The sequence below is a fragment of the Metopolophium dirhodum genome, chromosome 1, assembly GCF_019925205.1.
Source record: "Metopolophium dirhodum isolate CAU chromosome 1, ASM1992520v1, whole genome shotgun sequence".
Lineage (NCBI taxonomy): Eukaryota > Metazoa > Arthropoda > Insecta > Hemiptera > Aphididae > Metopolophium > Metopolophium dirhodum.
The window spans coordinates 22,868,332-22,893,776 of NC_083560.1; the positions used below are offsets into that span (position 1 = coordinate 22,868,332).

A 25,445-nucleotide genomic window follows, 5' to 3' on the forward strand; every position below is an offset into this window, starting at 1 on the left:
TATAATTTTTATCACAGTTTTATGCGCGGTATCATGATAAAGATTTTCTTTATCATGCGCAGTATGTTATCGAGCCTGTTTATTAATTACTCATGATAAACATTGTAATATTGTTAGAATAGGTTATACAATATATTATAGTAAGTTATTACTGAGTTGTACATTCTTACTCAATAATCTCGAATAACAATATATTTTTTTCACGTTTTTCTATTCTGTTTGCATCTTGCGCGGATTTAATTCACTCGGTAGCGCTGACCTCGTATGTGATTTCGTTGCGTTTAATATATTTTTAGGTTCGAGTGGCTATATTGTAATGTCGCTATAATCTGTGACGTGTAGTCGGTCTCAGAACTTCTGGGTAGTTTTCCAACGAACGTTTCCTAAACTCATCGTAAACACGACTGACGACTGTGTCCGACGGCTTCCAAACGAAATAACCAGTTTAATTGGTGCACATCCTATGGGCCACCCGATAAGATAGCTGTACTTACTTCCAATACTGAAACATCATCGATTATAAAACTGACGGAAAAGTAATTTGTACAAGTATGTATAGTTATTAGTTTTTCCATGTACACATGGCGTGATCACTTGCTTTCCGCGCTCTCTCAGACAAATAAAATCGAAAACATCCTTCAACGACGCTCGACGCTGTTATTTTTTAGGATTTAAGCGACTGTGTATATGAACTAAAATTCAATTGTATAGGCAGGTACCTACCTACATGATAAATAAAACAAATTAATCAATTATAAATAGTTGTGATTTATGGTCTCGTCTCTTAGTTGAAACTAGTTACAATAGAAAGTAGGTATTACAGAAAGTAGGTACCTAATTAATCTACAATGGTGGAAATAATCCAAAAAATAAATAATCAATAAATATAGGACAATGCTTATACTTTCAACATATTTTATACTAAAATAAAATTAAAAATGTTTTATTTAAATTTATGTGTGTTTTAGATTTCCTATACTATGTTTTATAGTATAATATTAAAATGGGTAAATGGTAATACAAGTTCATACCTAGTTTTAAATAATATAATTATGTAGGTTTAATATTTTATAATTTTATGTATAATATCCAAGTTACCTATTTTACAAGTTTGAAGTTAAAAGTTACCTTTATTTTTTTCTTCTATCTCTAAAAGTTACAAGTTAAATAGAATATAAGTACCTAACTTAATTTAGTTAAAATTAGTTACTTTTTTTTCTTATAAAATTAAAAATTATTCCTACCTTTTTTAAAACATAACATATAGTAATTTGATAAATGTCTTATAATTTTAAATTAAATGATTGTATTCAAGTGAATAACTGTAGGTACATATATACTTTTATAAATGATAAAATCCAACAAAATAATTAAATTATTTATATGTGTTTTGTTGACATAATGGTTCAATATAATAAAATATATTAGAATAATCAAATGCATTATAAGAATATAATTAGTTGGTTACAACGCTGACAGCTTCACAGAAAGCAACGTAAAAACAAGATTGTTTAAAATAATTTTTGACGTTACACAGCTGAGAGACAATTTGTTTATAACTTTTTGTCCATTATTAAAATCTATAGATAGTACATAGGTACAGTCTTTGCAAGAGAATTTTAAACTTTTGTTTATCACGGGGAGGTAGTATCAGGTGGTTTATTTAAAAATATAATTAAACACAATATTTTGACCGGTGTAGATGGATCTGTAACGAGCCACTGGAAAAATAACATATAAATGATGGCATGCCTGTTACAGCTTATCACTTTCAATCGTGAATCACATACTAAGTTGATTTAACGTGAGCATTGAGGTTAATAAACTATCTTAGGTATTATATAGTTATAAATTATATTGAACTACCCATATTTTTATCAACATTAATAATAATTGGTTAGTTATTATGTTATGTTGATAATGGTTTAAAATTATTTAAATGATACAAGAAATGTAAATAAAGTTTTAATCCGCAGTTTCCAGGCCATACTATTTATAATGAGGGCCACATGGGGGCCGTGTGTTGCCAACCCTTGGTGTAATATATATTCTACTTGTGGTACAGCAGGTAATAATTAAATTACTAATTATCAATTACCTATTTAAAACCTCTTTTAAAACTTTTGAAATCAAAATTCAAAATAATTGAAATACTTAATTGAATTTGAATTCTATTTTCAAATATCCTAGCCTCCTAAATGTTGTCGTACATTTTATATTTATAACTTATTTAGCCTCGAGTCCCCTGGTACATCATAATGTACACAAAGCCTTAAATATAGAATCATTGAACCAACTAACCATAATCAATCATAATATGTTACACTCCAGAATCTCACACCATCCTCTTACCTTTTAGCCTACCAGCTATCATCACATACTTCTCCTGAAAACTCACCACGCAGACACAAAAAGCAGTGACCTACTAAACTAATTGATTTAATAGACCTATTCTTCTGAAGTGTTTCATCACTTGATTACTTCCCGCCTCACGTGTTAATATTATTATTTATTATGTAAATTTACATAAATTAATACTTATAAAATAAGCTATGTAGGTAATTCTGTACTTTTTTTTCCTCATATTTTCACGATTTGCATATTACACCTAGTTATTTTTTTCCATCTAAATTTGAACTGGAATTTCTCAAAATTCAAAGGCATGTGACAATTTTCAATAATTTATCACTACTAAATTTTTACTCTAGAATGCATGCTTCCTGGTAATTTTGTTTGATTAAGAGGACATTGTACCCGCATATGTTGTCTCCATCGTACATACATATGGGCTTTTTATAATATTTTAATTTTAAAGAAAGTTATGAGTATTTTAAAATTGTAAATTGTTTGTGCATCTTAAATAACTCTCTTTAAATTAAAATATAATAAAAAGCCGATGAGATTGCCTAGGTAATAATATTACCTTTAAATTTTATAACAGCCAATTAAATTCACTCTAATTTTGAAACAAATTGAGCTAAACGAATAGAGTATATAATTTGCTATGTTCAGCACTTGTGAGACAAAGACAACAAATGACACATCTGCTTATAAATTAAAATATCGTAAAAAACTAACGAGAGTGATCTAACACAGATAATGTCCCTACCTAAACATTTAATAATATGTCTATTCACTCTAATATCAAAACTAATAGCACACTTTTGAAATTAGTGAACGAAAATTTGCTGTCGTAGGTGTGTAAAATGGACACAACACATGCAAGTACGACGTCCTCTTAAGTTTCACAAATTCAAAAAGTATTAAGTATTAGTAGTTGAAAATATTTGTATCTTCTATATAAGTAATAAACTAAAATTAGATACAGCTCCCAATTGTATAGGTATTAGACTGTATTAGAAATGCTCTAAGTGCATTCCCACTAAAATACAGTTAAAAAGACTGTCAAGCTAACTGTGACATTTATAAACTAATTTATATCTAATCTATTAATTTTATGATATCTCAATTATAAGTTATTTTTTAACTTAGCATTGTAAGTGGTGACTGATGAAATTATTGTTTGATACCGGTGAACCGTACGGTTCAATAGACGGTCAGAAACACTGCGTTTGTGTATTCTTGTGAATATTTTTGGTGGATACTATCTTGGGTTAATATTTTGATCATATTTAGATTACGATTTTCTATTTGTAAGACAACCTTTCTTATACTAAAGTAAGTATCTAATTGATTTTTGCTAGACTATATCATTTTGGTCTGTACTTTACTATAATGATTGATTTTGATGGTATTACATTTACGGTAAATAACTATTATAGTATTATAAAGTAAAATGTTTAATGTATATTATATTTTTAATAATATTCTTAATATTCTATTAATTATAATTGCTTAGTTAATTATCATTTGTAACTTAGAAAATGACATTATTTTTTTCCTAGATATGATGGGTGTCTGTTTTCTTTGTGATGCAGAATTGTACGGTGAAGGTACACGGGTGTGTTCTAAAATTACTCCGCATAGTAATGTAACATACGTGAGTAAAATTAATGAGCTTATGGATAATGAATTAACAATTGATGTGACCCCTGATGATTGCTTATGCAAGAATTGTACCTCAACTTTTCATCATATGAACAAGTTGGAAAATGAAATAGAACATATTAAAACCAAGATCACCCTGTCAGTGTTCGGGTAAGTATATAACCTAATTAGAAACAAGATACATAATAATTTTAGGTAGTTATATAAAAATATTACTTTGTACTTTTTCTTAGATTGTAATAGAACACTTAAAGGCAGAGGAACAACTACTGTTTCCTACTGTAACTACTGCTGCCGTAGTTACTCCCGTCCAAACTCCATTAAAATTGTTAAATTCACATCAGCAGCCAGAACAACAACAACAACAACAACCACCACCAACAACATAACAAGAAAGCGCTAACAAAATTATAATGTACATTCCAATCGAAAGAGCTTGGTAATGTTCGGTATGTACATTATTCAATATTATTTTAAAAATTATTATTTAAGCTTTAATTTTAGATTCCTGATGCGCAAAAATATGAACAAATAGGAGCCTAAAAAACCAGTTATTAATCAAGCGGCTAAAGCATTAACTCCGGTAAGAATAAAAAAAATATGACCCATTACTATATTAATTTAGTATAAGACCAATTAATATTTTTGCTGTACATATTTTAATTTAGTTGGCACTTTCATTACTACTTTTTCACTTAACAATTTTCAATTATAATATAATATGTTAACTACACTAAATTGTATTTTGCATCATTGAACCATGTTACTGTGTTACTAAGACTATTTAATTATAAATATCCTATTTTGTTCCATAAGATCCTCGATAAGATCATAATTTAAAAATATATTTTATACTACTGTTTTTATTTATTGACTTTTAAGAGAGTGCCAGCATATTTTTTTTCTCCCTGACCGACCCACCCTCAATATAACAAATTGTATCTGCAAAATAATAATCATAATCATATTAATTTATAAAATTAGAGCAAAATTACCTCTTATAATATTTGAAGGTAAGATTACTATCTATGCCATCTCATAGTCTTTTTATTATATTTTATTTTAAAACGAGCTTTGTAAATTGTACAACTTAAATATTCATAACTTGCTTTAAAAATAAAATATTATAAAAAGCCTAAGAGGTTTCCTAAATAATAATCTTACCTTCAAATTTTTATGTGTTAATTTCACTCTAATTTTAGAAATTAATATGATAATGATCATAATTGTAAACGTAAAATTTGCTATTTTGCATGTGGGTGAGGGAGAAAAAAAATGCCCTGACATCCATATAATTGAAAAAGAATTTCTTTCAATATTAATTTTATGTAACTCATTTACTATCATTTAAAATGCAGTTAATAATATGAGACACAATTTTGATTTGATCTCTTAATTTAGGTACCGCAACAGAAGAAACGGCATTATAGATGTCGAGTATGTTCTAAATCATTTGATAGTCGAATTAATTGCCTTGATCACATTCAGAAAGACCATTATCAGCCAACTCAATCAACCTTAAATGGAGTAAATGAAAAATTAAATATTTTAACAAATCTTCATGTGCTGATTATTTTACTTTATTTTTAGGAAATAGAAACGGAAGATTCTTGTCTGGTTACAACCAAAGTTATGAAACCGGAACCATCCTAGACTCAAGAAAATAATCAGCAAGCGGAGTCTCTTATGGACATAGACGAAAATCAACAGGAGAACAACAAAGGCACTGTCAACACAGATATGATATTGAATGACAATGTCCCCATTGAAGGATCTGCTAATGTTGAACAAGAAGAAGGAACTGAAAATGCCGGCAAAGGAGAAGAAACTGAAAACTCACAGGAAGATATGACTGTAAAAGAAGTCAAATCGAAAAAAAAAAAACCTGAGCCTGCACAAGAAGAAGAAAATGAAGAAGATACAGTTGTGCCTGAACAGGAAGAAGCTCATCAAGTAACTCCAGACAGTGTTGACAAAGAAGTTAATGAAGACAATACAAATGTAGAAAACAAAACGGAAAACTTGGACATAGAATCAATGTTGGCCGCAATCTATAATGATAATACTAACAATGGGGATACACATAACAAAGATTAAGATTTATACAACTTATTTAAAAGTTAGTAATCAATTTTATAAGCTCTAGTTTTATAATTTAAAAATTATTTTTCCATCAAGGTCTTTTTTTAATATTTTCTTTTTATAACAATTAAGTGGCATAAAATAGGAGACTGTATTATTTATTAAAATATTATAAATTAAACCATTATTTTTTTTTTTTAAATTATTAACATAAGGAGTACATTTACAAACTGCATTAAAAAAATTTGATAGATTTTGGAATACAATAAACAATTCTATTTAATGAATTACTTAAATTATACATTAACTGATGGTAAAATTTAAATCAAATTAACATAATATTAAAATGAATTGCCAAACAGTTATTCGTTTCTACTTACATAAAAGTTAATTGTTTTATATTCGAGATCTTATAATATATTTCAACCATGTACTTACCTAAGTAATACTAATATTCATTTTACAATCATAATCCTGTTAAAGGTAATTTACAGACTAATATCTAAATATGCATACATTGTTGTCATGGTTTTAAAGTTTTTGTTAAATCAAAATTCAGAGAACTAAAATTGCAAACTTCAAAAATGTAATGTTTATAAAAAATAAAATTACATATTATAACTAATAAAATGTATAAAAATTATATAAAAATATATGTAATAACAGTGGCTAGATTATTCATTTTTGTTTCTCAGTTTTTAAAAGTATTAATTGATTTATTTTTAGTTAAAATTTAAAATTATTAATTATATTATGGTTATGAGTAGAAATAATTGAATTGAATGAAAAAAAATAAGTTCATAATATATAAAAAGGCATAATATATGCATGAATCTTTGTCATAGTTTAATTAATCTTAGCTTAATGTAAAAAACTACATGAACTATGAAGGTTGTATACATGTTCATTCTATTACTTATTAAGAGAATTTCAAAGGCATAAAATATGCGTGAATCTTTGTCATAGTTATAATAATCTTAGCTTAATCAATAATTGTATTAGATAAAATTAAATAACTTTAGTGTACAGTTCTAAAGTACTAAAAACTTAATACGTAGTAATAATAAAAAAAAAAAAATATTAAATTTATTTGTTAGTAATTAATTATTTTTGTTCATTATTTTAAATATATCGTTTTGTTATTAAATATAGATTTTTTTATTGAATATCAATTTTTTATTCAATTTTGATTTTTATTAAATATCGTTTTGTTATTAAATATAGATTTTTTTATTGAATATCAATTTTTTTGTTGAATATCGATTTTTATTTTTATTTTTATATTTATATTTATATATGTTTTATTCAATCAAGGTATATTCAACAAAAAAATCTTGATTTATAAGTCAAATAAATGTTGATGAACATTTTTTTATAAGAAAGTTTGTTTTTCAATATATAGATTTTTTATTAAATATGGAATATGATTATTTACTGAAATAGATATTGGATTTAATGAAACGATTTAATGACCTCAACTTACACTGGACACTACAAAGTACTGGCACACAACTTATATTTCATAAAATATCGATAAAAATATTGTTGCTGATTCAAAACCTAAGTTTTTTTAAGAGAATCATTTAACATTCTGACAACATTTATCAAAATTGTGAAAATTTGCATACTATTTTGTAGATATAAATAATTGATATAATACAGAATTAGATATTTATACGATGAGTAACAAATTTAGTTATTTTGTTGTATTATTCATGGGTACTTGAAACTTTTAAACTTTACAAGTATAATATTATATATTTTATACACGTAATGACATTTTAAAATGCAATGTTTACGGCCAAAGCTAATTCAACCTTTAAATATCTATAAAAAAAATGTTAAATAGCAAAAACCTGTTTCCTGTAAGTTGACCCACTTTTTTTATTTGCGTACGTGGAATATGGTGAAAACGTTGTGACAATACGCAGTTCACTACGTATAAACAGTGCTGTTTCGCAACGTGAAACTGTAGAACTACTGTCAACTGTATGGGGTCACATTATTTTCTCCATAACCTGCGTGCGCAAAAAAAAAGTTGTTCAACTTACAAGGAACAGAGTATAGTACCTACCTAAAATAAACTAATTTACTAACAATATAAATATATATCATATGTAATATATTTAGTAATATAAGCTGGCAAATTGTATTTGCTTCGTTTTTCATATACATTGATTATATATTATACATTTTTGATAATATAAAAAAAAATTAACAAATTTAATACATTAATTGCATTGAGCCACATAACATTTATTGTGGAACAAGTAGGTAGATTAGGTACTTTTGGTACCTTCTCCTCTCCCCCCCCCCCCCAACCATAATTATACCAAAAGAACATTGAATTTTTATTTATCACAGAGAATAAAGAAAAATATAAAAGAAATAATCCCTATCCTCGTAAAATCAATATACAAATTTATTATAGCGATCAAAACCTTGAAGTCTGTTCATTATTAAATGTGATATAAATGGATAGATGTGACGTTTGTTTTCGTAATAAAGATTTAAATATTAAGGTCTAAAGGTAGGCAAAATTCTACCAAGGTTATTTTTCATTAATAAATTGTAAAATGTAGTATATTCTAGTATAAAATCCCTTACCATTGCACCCTAGACATAAAAACAATAGCTGAATTAAATAAATATAATATCAAATAACACAGTTATTGATAATAAAACTTTATAATAAATCATAATTATTGTTCAAGTAACTAATTCTAAGTAAGTAAAATATAATACTTTGGTGTTCATAAAAACAACTAAGTACACATTAATGAGCATGTTTAAATTTTTTTATTTATGACTTGTGGTTGGATTGTTGCCAGTTTCAAGGAATAATGTAGAAAACACAATAATATAAAAACTGTGTGTGCGCACACCTGTTATTTATTTTGATTATAAAAAATAATAAATTGTGACTATGTATCTTTAATATTTTTTAACCGCAATCAAAACAATTTATTAGGAACCTTGCACACCAAGTGAAAAATGTTTTTATCAATATTTATTGAAAATTAACTAAAAAAAATTCAAAATTCAAAAATGTTATAAATTTATACAATTTATTCAAAATAGTCAAAATATTAAGATATTTTTCAATATGTAAGAAAATATAATATAAATATAACTTGAAAATGTCAAGCATCTACAGTTATTTGTTTATGAATTACAACAAAATAAAAATACCATGGTATTACGCGATCTACACACTGGTTTACGGTCAAATACACGACCTACATAAATACAAATTAATTTAACTAACCTGTAAATTAATTTCATAAATTCACCTCACCATTTGATGAGAAATCGTGATTTTATTGTGAATATACAGTTATTATATATTACATCTAAATTTAAACTTTCAGATGCAAATAAATTTTTTTGGGAAATTACGCTTAACTTTTCTTTATAATATTCTAACAATAGCAACTGATGAGGAATCTTGTATTCAATTTTGGAATATCAAATATGAATATTAAACAGGTGGGTACTAGGTTAGGTTAGTCTTCTGTACAAGTGTCAAGAGAGTTCGCTGTAACGAATGTCTTAAATTTGATTTTAATGATATAAAATCACTGTGTAAGAAAGGTGGATAAGTGGATGTTGCTCTGCTGTACAGTAGGTTACAAGTGGGTCACTGTAATGGATAATGTTAAATTTGAATTCAATGATATAATATCATTGTATAAGAAAAACGATTCTGAGCGAAAACGGTCAGTCAGCCTATGATTTTACCAAGTATATTTGATGATATTATTTGGAATAAAGTAATTTATATATAACTTATTTACGTGGAACCTTGTTTTAAATTTTCAATCCTTAGCCATAAAAGTTAAAAATGTATAAATATAATATATACATTTTTAACCACAAAATAATTAATAAATTATAAATTTGATAAATGTTGTCGAAATTTGAATTTTAAATGCTTATAAAAAAAAATTGTGCCTATGTATTTGTAATACTTTTCAACGACTATTAGAACGATATATCAAGAGCCTTATATTAAATTTTCACGCTTTTTTACCAAACAAATAAAAATTTATTGATATTTATAGAAAAAAAAACTAAAAAAATTGAAAACTCACAATGGCCGTAAACAGCTCAAAAAGAGTCAAAATATTTTCAACATTTTATGGTGTATAGAAAATGCTAATATAAATATTCAGTGAAATATTGTCAAGTATCTACAGTCATTCGTTTTTTAATTACAATAAAATAAAAAAATTGTAATGTGAGAAATCGATTAAATATCAAATGTTGTAAAAATATAAATTTCAGACGCACATAAAAATTTAATTCAAGTTTCTTCTAGACATTTTTTTTTTGATAGAGGTAGACAAACTTATGAGTAATCTTATATTACATTTTCAAATCTTAGATTTAAAAAGAAAAATTTTTATGAATTCTCAACTCAATATAATTTGCTATTTTTCGTGATTTTTCCGTATTTTGTCAAAATTTGAACTTTAAATGCTTATAAATAAAAACTGTGACTAAGGATTTTTAATTTTTTTCATCTGCCTTTGAAACAATAACCTAGGAGCCTTCTATTACATTTTTAAGCCTTTTTACTCAACAGATAAAATTTTATTGATATTTATAGAAAAAAAAACTAAAAAAATTGAAAACTGACAATGGCCGTATACAGCTCAAAAAAAGTCAAAATATTTTATGGTGTATAGAAAATTCTAATATAAACATTCAGTCAATATTTCATGTCCCTACGGTCATTTGTTTTAGAGTTACACCAAAAACCAAAATCGATTTTCTCGAAAACAGATTTTGCGTAAAAATTCCCGTTTTTCCTTAATTTTTCTTTTGTTTTTCACGTCGCTTGTGAAAACTACTGGGAAATTTTTACTTTTGACCCCCCAAAGTACTAACTAGATTCACTTTCCTATCAGAAAAGTTACTATTGAAGAAAATCGAAACACTTTTACTGTCCTAAAAGGTGATGACAGACACAAAAAAAAAAATTAAATAAAAAAAAAATTAAAAAAATTAAAAAAAAAAAAAACACACATCATTGTAAAATCAATATATTCATCGCTTCACTCAGAATCTAAAAAATGATTCTGAGTGAAAAAGATCTAATACCCTATAATATTACCTATGTATATGTACCTATGTATAATTTATGATATTAATATGCCTAATTTATTTTACTATTAGACATTAGTAACGCACTAACACAGTAGTATAAGTTAATTTTTGCCAAAAAAATTGCATTTGAAAATTTCATTGTGTGTATACATTATAATAATATACTTTGAAAAATTCAAGTAGGTACTGTAAGATACAAAATCCATTCATCATGTATATTATTATTATTTTCATTATCAATTTAAGTTAGTTGACGATCGAATGCCGAACAGTGCGTGTGGTCGTATCGGTCCTCCCGATGAAGTTTTATTAATTTTATTGTAAGAAAAATTTATTAGGAGTGTTTAATCAGAACATTTATATACTACTAGATTAATATTTCTATGTACAAAAAAAAAACTTAACTAAATAATTATTGCTCCTCCTTAAATTAAAACATAAATAAATTAACACTAAAAAAAAAAACAATTAGTTAAACAAAAAATTCGTAAAATATAGATCGCATACATACAAAATATAACCATACGCCAATATTCACCTCGAGTGTGTAGAACACCAAAATCATGGACCCAATTGCTCGTAGTCTTCCCGCCGTGAAAGTTCAATCTGATAAAAAATGTCCAAAACGCGATATGTGTAAAACACACAAAATATACCTACTTGTAATTAAACAAATTAAAATACAAACAAACAAAAACACAAATGTTAAAAAGAAATTCGGGTAGTGGATTACGAATGATGTTGGTACACAGATCGATGGTACACAAAACAATAGATGACAATTCACACTATTGAATAACTTTATTAAACATAAACAAGCACAAAAATACGAGTCTCTATGGATCGCTTACAAACATACGGGCCTTGCTCGAGGACCACACTGTCCTACTACCGTGGTGCTTACGTCCTTAAATATTATTTTACAAAATGCTGCCTTAGCTCATTTGTTTTGTCGGCCTATTATTACAAATATTAAAATTTCTATTATTATTATCATTTAATTAGTTGGCACCTACAACAATTTCATTAGTACACACTATTATAACCGTATAATATGAATATGATAATAATTTGAATAACAAATAGATAATATGTACTTATACATTTTATATTTTATTTATTTTTATAATAAATCAACAAAAAAATTACCATTTTACTTAATTTTGTAAAAATGACAATCACTAGGTATTTATGAGTTACATCTATATAAGGTTGTAGAGCTTGTGTGTTTCACCCGCTAATCTCAGGAACTACTGGTTCGAATTGAAAAATTATGTTTTTGTTGGATAGTCCATTCATCGAGGAAGACTATATAACATCACGCTACGGTCAATTAATAGAAATGCTCAAACAGGGATTTTGAGATTAACGATAGAAATATTTGTTTATAAATGGTTACTATTGGTTATAGAAGAAATAATTAATAGAAATAGTATTTATTTATTATTGTTGCTATTGGTTAATCGGGCAGATCAGGTACAAGCATGGATCAAATCACGTACATTTCACCAGCCCCCCCAAATATAATTTTTGACATTTTTTTTTTGCAAAACATTAGTGTGCCATTAGTGTGAATTTGTGTGACTATTTTCAGAATTTGTGCGATACTGGTTTAACCGTAAATTCAAAAATATATATGGGGGGCTGTAGAAATGTTCCCCAGCCCCCCATCATAGAAAAAATTACAATTTTCAAAATTTTCTTTTGCCAAACATTAGTGCGCCATTAGTGTGAATTTGTGCGACAACAACCAGAATTCGTGCGACACCCGTTATACTCGGAAAAATCGTTTTTCCATTTTGAGCATTTCCCCAGCCCCCCCCTCATAGAAAAAATTACAATTTTCAAAATTTTCTTTTGCCAAACATTAGTGCGCCATTAGTGTGAATTTGTGCGACAACAACCAGAATTCGTACGACACCCGTTATACTCGGAAAAATCGTTTTTCCATTTTGAGCATTTCCCCAGCCCCCCCTCATGGAAAAAATTACAATTTTCAAATTTTTCTTTTGCCAAACATTAGTGCGTCATTAGTGTGAATTTGTGCGACAACAACCAGAATTCGTGCGACACCCGTTATACTCGGAAAAAATCGTTTTTCCATTTTGAGCATTTCCCCAGCCCCCCCTCATGGAAAAAATTACAATTTTCAAATTTTTCTTTTGCCAAACATTAGTGCGTCATTAGTGTGAATTTGTGCGACAACAACCAGAATTCGTGCGACACCCGTTATACTCGGAAAAAATCGTTTTTCCATTTTGAGCATTTCCCCAGCCCCCCCTCATGGAAAAAATTACAATTTTCAAAATTTTCTTTTGCCAAACATTAGTGCGTCATTAGTGTGAATTTGTGCGACAACAACCAGAATTCGTGCGACACCTGTTGTACTCGGAAAATTTTGAGCATTTCCCCAGCCCCCCCCTCTCCACCCATTATGGAAAAAATTACAATTTGCAAATTTTTCTTTTGCCACCATAAATTTTTGCGCTGTCTTCCAGGTAAGTCGAAATATTAAATTTTAACATTGGATCTAAATCAAAAATTTTCATATTCAGTCATCACCAATATTACTTAATGTATTCAGATATAAAATAAGACCTTTTATATATTGCATGCTTGTTTAGAAAATAATATCACATTATTGTACTTTCAGTATGATTTTAAATACGATTTTTTTAAATTTTATTTTTAACAAATCGTTGTGGTAGGTCTTATTAAATTTAAATAATATGTAAATGTACAAACTATAGACAACACAATATTATATCAATGAATCAAAATAAGGTTTCTAAAATTATATACCTATGTAATTTATCTTTTTAATTTAAGCTAAATTAATTTTGTTATTTACAATTAAAATAATGAATTCATAAATACTTTCTTGATACTTAGTAAAAATAATTATATGGCCTGTGCCAGAGTAAGGTAATGTGTGCCCGATCCACTGCGACCTCTTATATCGGCTATGCGCGCCTTGCTCTCTTCGTCTAAACTTTGAATTTTGACAACATTTTTAATAATCACTACAATAAATTTGCAAATTATTTTTAGTTGTAAATTATGAGATTTTCTTTTAATATCCGTGGATCAAAATCGTTCCAAGGAATCAAAACGATTGTACAAGACGTACATGTCCCCAACCCCACCCGTTTCCTTTTTCAACTTTTTTCAACGCTAATATTATATAGTACTTCATTCCTGCCAATTGCTGCCACCACTTCCAGAATTCCTGCTTAATTACCGCCCCCGCAAAAATCAAAAAACCATGAGCGGGGTTTGGAAACGTACTGTCCAATTATAATTCTGAAAACTGGTGATCTATAAATCTATATTCAATAAAGCTTAGGTGAATAAAAATCTTTAGTAAAAAAATATAACATAAATTAAAAAATCACCAATGGATAAAACAAATCTAAAAAAAAATAAAATAAATATAAATCGAAAAATATAATAAAAATATAAATAAAAAAGGTGGGCAAGTGGATGTCGCTCTGCTGTACTGTAGGTTACAAGTGGGTCACTGTATAATGGATGGTATTTAATTTGAATTCAATGATATATCATTGTATAAGAAAAACGATTCTGAGTGGAGACGATATGTCAGTCTAGGTATAAGACATATTATACACTTATCTATGGTATTACTAATATATTATTAATATCTAATGTTGTAAAAATATGAATTTAAAACGCTCATAAAAATTTAATTTGACTTTCTTGTAGAAATTTTTTTTTTGATAAAGTTAGACAAACTTATGAGGAATCTTGTATTAGATTTTAAAATCTTAGATTTAAAAAGAAAATTTTTTATGAATTTCTAACTCAAAATAATTTGCAAATTTTCGTGATTTTTCCGTATTTTTTCAAGATTTGAACTTTAAACGTGTATAAAAAAAAACTGTGACTAAGGATTTTTAATTTTTTTCATCTGCCTTTGAAACAATAACCTAGGAGCCTTCTATTAAATTTTCAAGCTTTTTTACCCAACAAATAAAATTTTATTGATATTTATAGAAAAAAAATTTAAAAAAACTGAAACTGACAATGTCCGTAAACAGTTCAAAAAAAGTCAAATTATTTTCAAAATTGTATTGTGTATAGAAAATGCAAATATAAACAACCAGTGAAAATTTCATGCATCTACGGTCATTTGTTTTAGAGTTACACCAATAACCAAAATCGATTTTGTTAAAAATCGATTTTGCGTAAAAATTCCCGTTTTTCCTTAATTTTTCTTTTGTTTTTCACATCGCTTTTGAAAACTACTGGGAAATTAAAATTTTGACCTCCCCAATGCACCAACGATATTCACTTTCCCATCGAACAAGATACTGAAGTCGAAAATCGAAGCATTATTTTGACTACTTATCGTGTACACAGACACAAAAATAAAAAAATAAAAAAAAATAAAAAAAAAAAACACACATCATTGTAAAATCAATACATTCATCGTTTCACTCAGAATCTAAAATCTGTGATAAAAGACTTATATTTCATAAAAATATATCTTTATTTGATATAAAAGCATAATTGAATAAATATAGATATATTTTTTTTAAATATAAATTTTTTATCATATATAGATTTTTATTTTTTTGAATATAATTTTTTTATCAAATTTAGATATATTTGTATTAAATATAATTTTTTTATAAAATATAGATTTTTTTATTTGATTTATATTTAATTTGTTTCATGCAAACAAAATTTTTTTTGGAAAATATAGATTTTTTATTATTATTTTTTATTAATAATTAATATTTTTAATTAATAGATTTTATTTATTTACAATAAATTTTTTTTTCAATATATACATTTTTTTATAAAATATAATTTTTTTTATTAAAAATTGGATTTATTATTAATATTTTTAGATTTCTTTTTGGATTTTAATAATTTTTTTATTAATATTTTTTATTTATATATAGATTCGTTTTATTTAATCGAGATTTCATATACAACTAAAATTGTTCTATAGATAGTTTAGATTCTGAGTGAAGCGATGAATGTATTGATTTTACAATCATTGTCATTGACTTAAAATATAACACTATCCATTACAATGACTCATTTGTAACCTATACTGCAGAACTGTATTCACTTTCCTTTTTTTTTTATATTAATTTTTTAAAGCCTCTTCAATATAATATGCTATTTTTGTTTTGATTAGAAATTGTAGTGGCTACAAATAAAATATGGAATGATATAAGTCAACACTTGAATTATAAAATGTCTCCTAATGCAATCCATACATTCGTACAATTAGGACGACATGGAATTTTGGAAAAACTTGGTGTTTATACAAAAAAATCTGTACCTATAATCGCCCCTATCACAGAATTTGAAGATTACACTAAGAGTGGTAAGTAATTTTAAATTTAAAATCAAGAATAATTTATTGTTTTTTTAAATATTCTGTAATTTTTTATTACCTCTAGTAATTATTTTACTTACTGTAAAGTTTTGTTAAAAATAAAATCTATTGTTAGATTATATGCATTTCCTATTACATTCTAAACGGAGCAATGAATGTATGATTTGACAGTGGCATGTGCTTTTTTTTTATTGTTTTTTTGTCACCAGAAGACACCAGACAATAGACAATTTTTTACTAATTGAAAGTTATATCATAGTTTATATGATGTTGATTTCTGTTGGTAAAAAAAATCTTGTTGGACTTTGGTCAAAAGCTAATCAGTTTTCATCAAAATCAACTTTTTATGTAATTCAACATTTTTATATTAGCATTATCTGTAGGTACATTGTTAAACATAATCAAAATATTTTTCATCAACTAGGTATACAAAAAAAATTAAGCTGGCTTTTGAAAATTGACTATAACGTTAGATAGTTAGGCAAGTTGTACTTAACCCAATTAAAAATTAAATACATTAGTCACCACTTTTTTAAGAGCTTTTAAACTTCAATAAACAACATTTTAAAAAATAACGAACATTTTAAAATTAATAATGCATAAATATTTAATTTTCTTTTTGTGCATTGAATGCTTGTATTATCATAATGTTGTAGTTCTCTATAAAATGAAATCCTATACAATATGTAAAATAACGTATACTTACATTTTTGATTCGTAAAAAATGTTATTTGGTCAAGTGGTACATGAACATTTTCAAAATGTGTAGGTAGTACTTGGTTATAAAAAGGTTGAGAACCGCTGATCTAGACTGATTGATACTCAGAATATTATTTTTATTTTAAACCACTAATTTATTGTTCAAGGCAGAGTTGACGGATTTCAGTACACATATTTTCGTATTTCATGGAATACTTGATTATTTTTTCATAAAAAACTCGTTTTCACGAAGGAGTCATTATAATATAATACCTTGATATACTCAAATTAATAATTATACTTTATTAAATTAAAAAAAAAAAAAAATAAGAAGTTATAACATTTCACCAAATTTTAATTAAATTGTTAACTTATATTAGTTTGTATACTTCCAATTTTTTTTTGAGTACCTACGTTCAATTGTGTTTAATTTGAAGTTACAATATACAAATTATTACAAATTAGTTAAAAATACGATTTAAAATAAAATAGTTAAGAACATTTGTCTTTAGATGAATACGAAGAATTTAGTAGTGAAAATGATATTGATATGCCATCAAAAAATTTCATATTTACTTTATCGGCTGACGAATGGCAAAAAATCCAACCAAAAGAAGTTGTTTATAAATCAACAAAAAGTCACCAGAGTTCACGATCATACTTAGCTTTACAAAAAGGAAATTGGACACCAGTACTCGCCGAACATTTGTGGATACATAGAGAATTGCCTTGTACTTTGACTTTCAAAAGGGCTAAGGTTTATCCAATTGGACAAGTGTATGTAAAAGTTATAGGACGATGCTCAGTATGCGGATCAAATTTTGAAGGATCGGTATTACACAAACCAGCGGAAAACACAAAGTAATAGTCATATTCTTACTATTTCAAAATGAACAATTTAATTCACTGATTAAATACACAAAATATTTAAATAAACATATATATCTTAGAGTACTTATGGAATGTACGTACAGAGGCAATTTTCACGAAATACACAATAATAAAAAAAGACGAATGGTTGGCCCAGCGAAAGAGAAAGCAGCCAAACTTCTTTGTGAAAATGGAATTTCTTGTCAATCATATAGAGAATTAGAAGCTAATCGTATTGTAAAAATAGGTAGGTAGATATTACAAAAATTTTCAAATTACAAATTCTTTAAGAACATTCTATTATATTTAATAAATATTAATATTTATTAATATTTTAACTCTGTGTAAATACAATTAAAATCATACATTCATAAATGTAATAATTAATTTGTTAAATATTTAGGAGCACCAGAACCTGCGATTTTACCTTCGGGAAATGCGTTACGAATTTTAAAATATCGTTCCATTGAAAACAAAAAAAGGCATAAAGATGTATTAACCGCTCTGTCATTTATGAGAGAAGAAGATGAGTTTAAGGATGTTCTTCATTGTATGGGAGTACATCCATTTTTTTTACATTACTATTGTAACGAACAAATTCATATTTATCGGAACTACTGTAGAAATGTTAGTTATCCAAAGTTGATTATTGATGCTACGGGATCAGTCGTTAAAAATTTTACGAAATTTGGACGAGAAAAAACAAAACGCGTTTTCTTATATGAAGCTCTTGCCTATGATGATGATAAGAAATACGGATTTACTGTATCCAACATGTTGAGCAAAAGGCACAATAGTACATCGATTTTTTTTTTTGGCTGTCAGAATGGTTAAATTGTAACGTTCAGCCTCCGAAAAAGACAGTTTCTGATATGTCATTAGCGCTTTTATCGGCGATTACACAGTGTTTCACACAATACTCTTCACTTAGAACATATATCCAAGTTTGTGCTGATATCGTTATAAAAGAAGTACCTTTTCACGGTTCAAACTACATACCTAGGTACGTATCTACTTCATTATACATATCGTATATACTTCGTATATATATTTTATACTTTTAGATTAAGAGCGGAGCGATTGGTATTATAGTATTGAGTTTTCCAAAAAAAGTACAATAACATTTGTTTAACCTTGGTTACAAATACTTTGCAAAAACTTTTTTTTAGTTGAATAAATTGTTGTTTAAAATATTTGTTCGTTAATCACAAACAGATAGGTACTTAACTATTTTTTAAATATTTTATTACTTTTTACGTTTATTAGGTAAATTTAAACTTCAACTAGGTAAATATAAATGTTAACTATTATGTCAGCGTATTTGATAATCAGATTCTTATGAGATTCTTTAAATTACCTATTACACAATTTTATTTTAGGAATAAAATTTAAAATAGTCAATTAGTAAAATATGAAAATATTGATTGTTAAAATACGACGGTAAAACGTCAAAGAAAAATTATTTTATATTATTTAAAATATATTTATTAAAAGCATTTGAGAAGTATTTGAAAAGCCAAAAAAGTATTAAAATAATAGTATTTAAAATTTAAATACAAGTATTCAAATACTTAACAATACATGCTGACGGACAGTTTCTGCTCCGAATCACAGAATCTAATTTAAAACTCTTTAATATGGCTTAATATCTATGGAATAAAGATATCTGTGATGTAATTTATTCTAAATTACTTATCCAGTTATGAAATATTTTTTTGTTAACAGTATAATATATTAAACACTTAACAATAAACTAATGTGCATACTATTGTTTGTAACAATTATTATTTAAAAATATAACAAAATAATTTTGCATTTTTCCGCAATACAAACCTAAGCCGTAAATTGTAAAAATCGTGTCAATATAATTGTATTAAGTTGTTATGTGTATTAATACCAGTTTTATTTAAACATTAAGTTAATGAAGTCTAAATACCTATGTAGTTGAAGCCTCTCACCAAATATATAAAGAAAAACAAATTATAATAGGTAAAAATAATAATTTAAGATTTAAATTTCTTTTTATACGTTTAGATGCTTCATCAGAGTGGATGTTGCGCATTTTATTAAATTAGCTGCACAGTGGATACCTCTAAAAACAATATCCAGGCGTGCTAAAGAAGTTATTTTAAGAACAATTGGAGTAGTAAGTGGGTCCATAGAGGCGACACTCCACTCCACACAAACTCCACCGCCACACATACTCCACCCGGACCGCCACACAAACTCCACCCATACCACCGCCACCGCCACTCCACCCGTAACGACCGCCACTCCACCCGTGGCGACAATCACCACCACTCCACCGTCACACAAACTCCACCCGGACCGACCACCACCACCCCACCTGGCAGTTCACCACTCCACCACGGCAGACCGCCACTCCACCCCGGCAGACCACCACACCACACAGCACAACCCTATCCTGCGTTATCACAATACAATTATACAATTAATCTATTAATATGTGTACGTCAGAAAGTAATTATTTAAAAAATATTCGTGTATAATGTTGTACGTATATGATAATATAACGCAAAAATTTGTCCACCGACTGTTTACCTGCAAGGTCGCCGCTAAATGACCACTCCTTTCAGTCTTCACCCTGTTTTTGTATAATGTTTAATATAACGTAAACACACACATACTTTTGTCCGACGACTGTACCCTAACCTACAAGATCACCGCTGAATGACTATTGTTAAATCAAACATTTTAACACACAAGCGTATAACGTGTTACAGTCGTACTGACCTACATAATATTGTTCGTCTTAAAAAATGATCGCATCAGACAAGTGAGTAGAATCGGTAAACACCCTCTACCCTGAGTCTTTTGTAATACTCAGTGCAGACCAAGGACGATACGGTCATTTGATTACATGTGTCAACCCCTACCAGGGATGTTTACCCCTTCCAGGGTAAAAGAGTCTTTTTTATAATAATAACTACTATGAAGCTCAGCAAAATACCGGTACGCACATACCAAATATGGTTATTGCTCACGATTTTGAAGGCCAAAAATATGTATTTTCTACAGACGACGCTGGTTCGGCCAATGATAAATTTTGTAAATGGGCGCTGAGCAAAGTAATGAAAGGAACAACTTACATAGCACATAATTCGAAAGCGTACGACACCTATTTCATTATACAGTACATTTTAAAAAATATGCCGACCGTCAAGTACGAAGTAATTCGTAACGGGACCAAAATTATGATGCTCGAAATAAAATATGGGGGCTTAAACATTAAATTCATAGATAGTCATAATTTTATACAGTCAAAATTATCTGAATTTCCAAAAACGTTTGGACTTAAAGAAGCAAAAAAAGGGTACTTTCCACATTTTTTTAATACGCCGGAAAATCAAAGATATGTAGGACCTTTGCCGGACAAAACGCATTACGGTTATAATTCTATGACGACGAAACACCGTTCAGCATTTATAAATTGGCACGACGAATTGATAAATAAGAATTATGTATTCGATTTCCAATTGGAGTTGGAAGAATATTGCAATTCGGATGTCGACATATTACGAAGAGGGTGTTTGGAGCTGAGAAAACAATTTTTGGACGTGTGTAATATTGATCCTTTTAAATATATAACGATCGCTAGTGTTTGTATGGCCATTTATCGACAGAGCGACTTGTCCGGTGGTACTATAGCAGTCGTTCAAAATGTTAAAAAAGACAATTTTTCTGACGATTCGATAAAGTGGCTGAAAAGCAAAATATTGAACGAAAATAAAAATATAAAACACGCGTTAAACGGTGGAGAAGTTACTATATGCGGTGCTAGAGTAGACGGTTACGACGAGACAGAGAAAAAAGTATACCAATATCATGGCTGTTTCTGGCATGGTTGTCCGGAGTGTTTTAATCCTAACGATATTAACCCCGTTAATAATAACACTATGACTGATTTATACAATGATACGATAAGACGGACAATTAATTTGAAACAAAAAGGGTACCAAGTTGAAGAGATGTGGAGTTGTAAATGGAAAAAGCACAAAAATTACAAACAAATTATGCAGTATCAAAATGATGTAATTGAACCACTAAACCCTAGAGATGCATTTTCGGAGGAAGGACCAATGCCACAAAATTAATGGTTAAAAATAAAAAAATTAAATACATTGATGTGTGTAGTTTATACCCAACAGTAATGTACTATGACAATTACCCCGTAGGTCATCCTAAACAATTTTTTAATCCATCAATAAAAAAATACTCGGAATCAAATTGGTATGGTTTCATCAAATGCAAAATACTACCGCCGACCGATTTATATCATCCCGTACTTCCGGTGAAAACTAATAAATTAATATTTACACTTTGTAAATAGTGCCAGCTAGATAAAATTAGACAATGTACACACAACGATGAGCAGAAAGCACTTATAGGAACTTGGACAACGGACGAAGTACAAAAAGCTTTAGAAAAAGGATATAAAATCATGAAAATTTATGAAGTGCAACATTTTGAAAAAAAATCCAACACATTATTTAAGGAGTATATTAAGCGATTTTTAAAAATTAAGTTAGAAACAAGCTCGTGGAAAAATGACTATCGGACGGTTAATGATTATATTTCAGCAGTAAAAAATGCAGTAGGAATCGATATGGACATTGAAAATATAAAAGAAAATCCTGGATTAAGAGCACTTGCTAAAATATGTCTAAATTCGTTTTGGGGTAAGTTTGGACAAAGGCCTAATCAGACGAAAACCGAAATAATATCAAAACCGGACAGGTGGTACCAAGTATTGTTGGACAGTAAATTGGAAACTGAAAACATAGTTTTTTTGACTGACGATTTAGTGGAAGTGTCGTATAAAAAAATTAACGAATACGTCGGGCACGAATATAATACTAGTATATACGTAGCTGCATTCACAACATCGAATGCTAGATTAAGAATATATACTATGTTAGATAATCTCGGCGAGAAAGTCGTATATTACGATACAGATAGTGTGTTTTATATTTACGATGATGTCGAAGTGAAGACGGGGTGTATGCTAGGCGAGTGGACGGATGAATTAGGACCAGGTATACATATAACCGACTGGGTATCTACAGGCCCTAAAAGTATAGCGCACACAGATATTGAAAATCGAACAACGACAAAAATAAAAGGATTCACACTTAGTTTCGAAAATATTCAAAAATTAAATATGGACAGTATGAAAAAAATAATGAACGATGAAATAAGGGACATAGAACTGCGATTTCAACAAATAATACGAAATTCAAAAACTAAGGAATTAGCGACAATAATAACATCAAAGACGTTTAAAATGGAATACGATAAACGTATGGTTATGTATTCGACCGGTGACGTAATAGAAACGTTACCTTGGGGGTACTTGTAAAACTAAATATTATTGTGTAATATATCTGTGATTTTTTAAATTATACCTTATAAATTAACCAATGTTTAAATATTATTGTATATATCTGTGATTTTTTTTTTAAATTATACCTTATAAATAAACCAATGTTCAAATATTATTGTATATATTATATTATCTGTGATTTTTTTTTAAATTAAACCTTCTTAAACATAGGAAAAAATAAATAAACCAATGTTCAAATATTATTATTATTGTTTATTAAATAAAAAAATATTGTTATAATCTTAAACATTATCAAGATACCATTTTTTTAATGCAAATACTTTATACGATGTACATTGTTTTGGATTAAACTCCATATGAAAAATACAACATGGTAGTGTTTCTTCGTTCAATTCACGAAGCCGAGGACAATTTTCCCAGTTTTCCATGTCAAAGACGGTGGCGTGCGGCATAAACTCGTTGATAATCCGTTGTTTGTGCAAACCTTTGACGTAAATTCTACTGAATTTGAACGAATCAAATATTTTTTGTATCTCTGTATACTCTACATCTCCGTATTCCAATGATAAACCGTGATACAAACGTTGTAACCAACTGTTTACACTCCTACTTTTTGCGTCTTGTGTCAAAGAAGTGTGTTTAAAGATCCAGTGTTGAGTTGCGAAAGTTTCCGTGTCTAAAATAGACATCTCTTTAATCACGTATTTGATGTCGACTCCGCGAAGACAATGAATATCCAAAATGGCCGAAGACATTATAGTTTGTTTATAATATCGACAGCCTTGATTATTTTTTTCAACTGTTCTGTGATATCTTGTAATGGTTTTTCAAGTTTACTTATACGCTCAGCTATATCTGAACACGTTATTTGTAACGTTTCCGTTTGTTCTTCTTGTATTTGAATGGATTTTTGATTTTCTTCGAGTAAACGCTCAAATTTAACCAATTTGGACGAATACGTTTTGAGCGAATGTTCGAGATTTGAAATAAATTTTTTTGTTTCACTATCCCGAGAACTACCAAACACGTTCATGTCTGTAGAGCGACTGAAATTATTTTTTAACATCACGGGTATAAATCCAGCTATTGTGCGTATTGTCAAACCCCACCCATTTTACCAATATCTGTTTCCCCTTCCTACGAATTATTTTCTCTATTAAAAAATCGTTTGGATATTTTGTTTTTAATATTTCTTCAGAGTAAAAACAACCAGCGATCGGTTTTCCATTATAATCTTGTAATTGATATGTAACGGGTAACGTTTTATTAATTTTTATAATTTTAAATATTTCCGTGGACCAGTTCGGTAAATATCCTTTTGTAAATACGCCTTTATATGTACTAACGCGAACATAATCGCCAACGTTGAATTTAATTTTTACGTTAATAATTTTGCGCTGTTTTAATTCCACTGATGAAGGATTTGCATCGGCCTGTATTGGTGTCATAGATATTGTTCTGTGTTTTGAATTATTGTATTCATCAACCAACTTTGGTAAAATAGAAACCCATTCGTGTGAGCCTCGTGCAGTGAATTCCCTATACATTTTTCCCTTAAGAGTTTTGTTGAAGCGTTCTACGATACACCCTTTCGTTGTACTATACGTAGAATATTTGTGTATATTATGTTTCTTCATCAACGCATCGAATGTTGCATTGTAAAATTCTTTGCCGTTATCTACCTGTAATAGTTTTGGTGAGCGCTTGAGTAGTATTTTTGACATTGCATTTGAAACTTCTTTAGCCGATTTACACTTTAAAGGTTTAGAAAATGCTAGCTTCGTGTAACAATCTATGACCGTTAGAAAATATTTATAACCTTTATTTATTTTCGAATATGGTATCATTTCAACCAAATCGGCCTGCCATAGATCGTTTTTACCATACACATTAACTCTTCGCCTCGTATAATTTTTTCTGGCAGGTTTATGTAGT

At 28.1% G+C, this 25,445-nt stretch overlaps 1 pseudogene; it reads left to right on the forward strand.

Moving 5' to 3' along the window:
• The first annotated feature begins 135 nt into the window (after positions 1–135).
• Positions 136–6,806, forward strand: LOC132936993 (ras guanine nucleotide exchange factor P-like; annotated as a pseudogene).
• Positions 6,807–25,445: the final 18,639 nt, after the last annotated feature.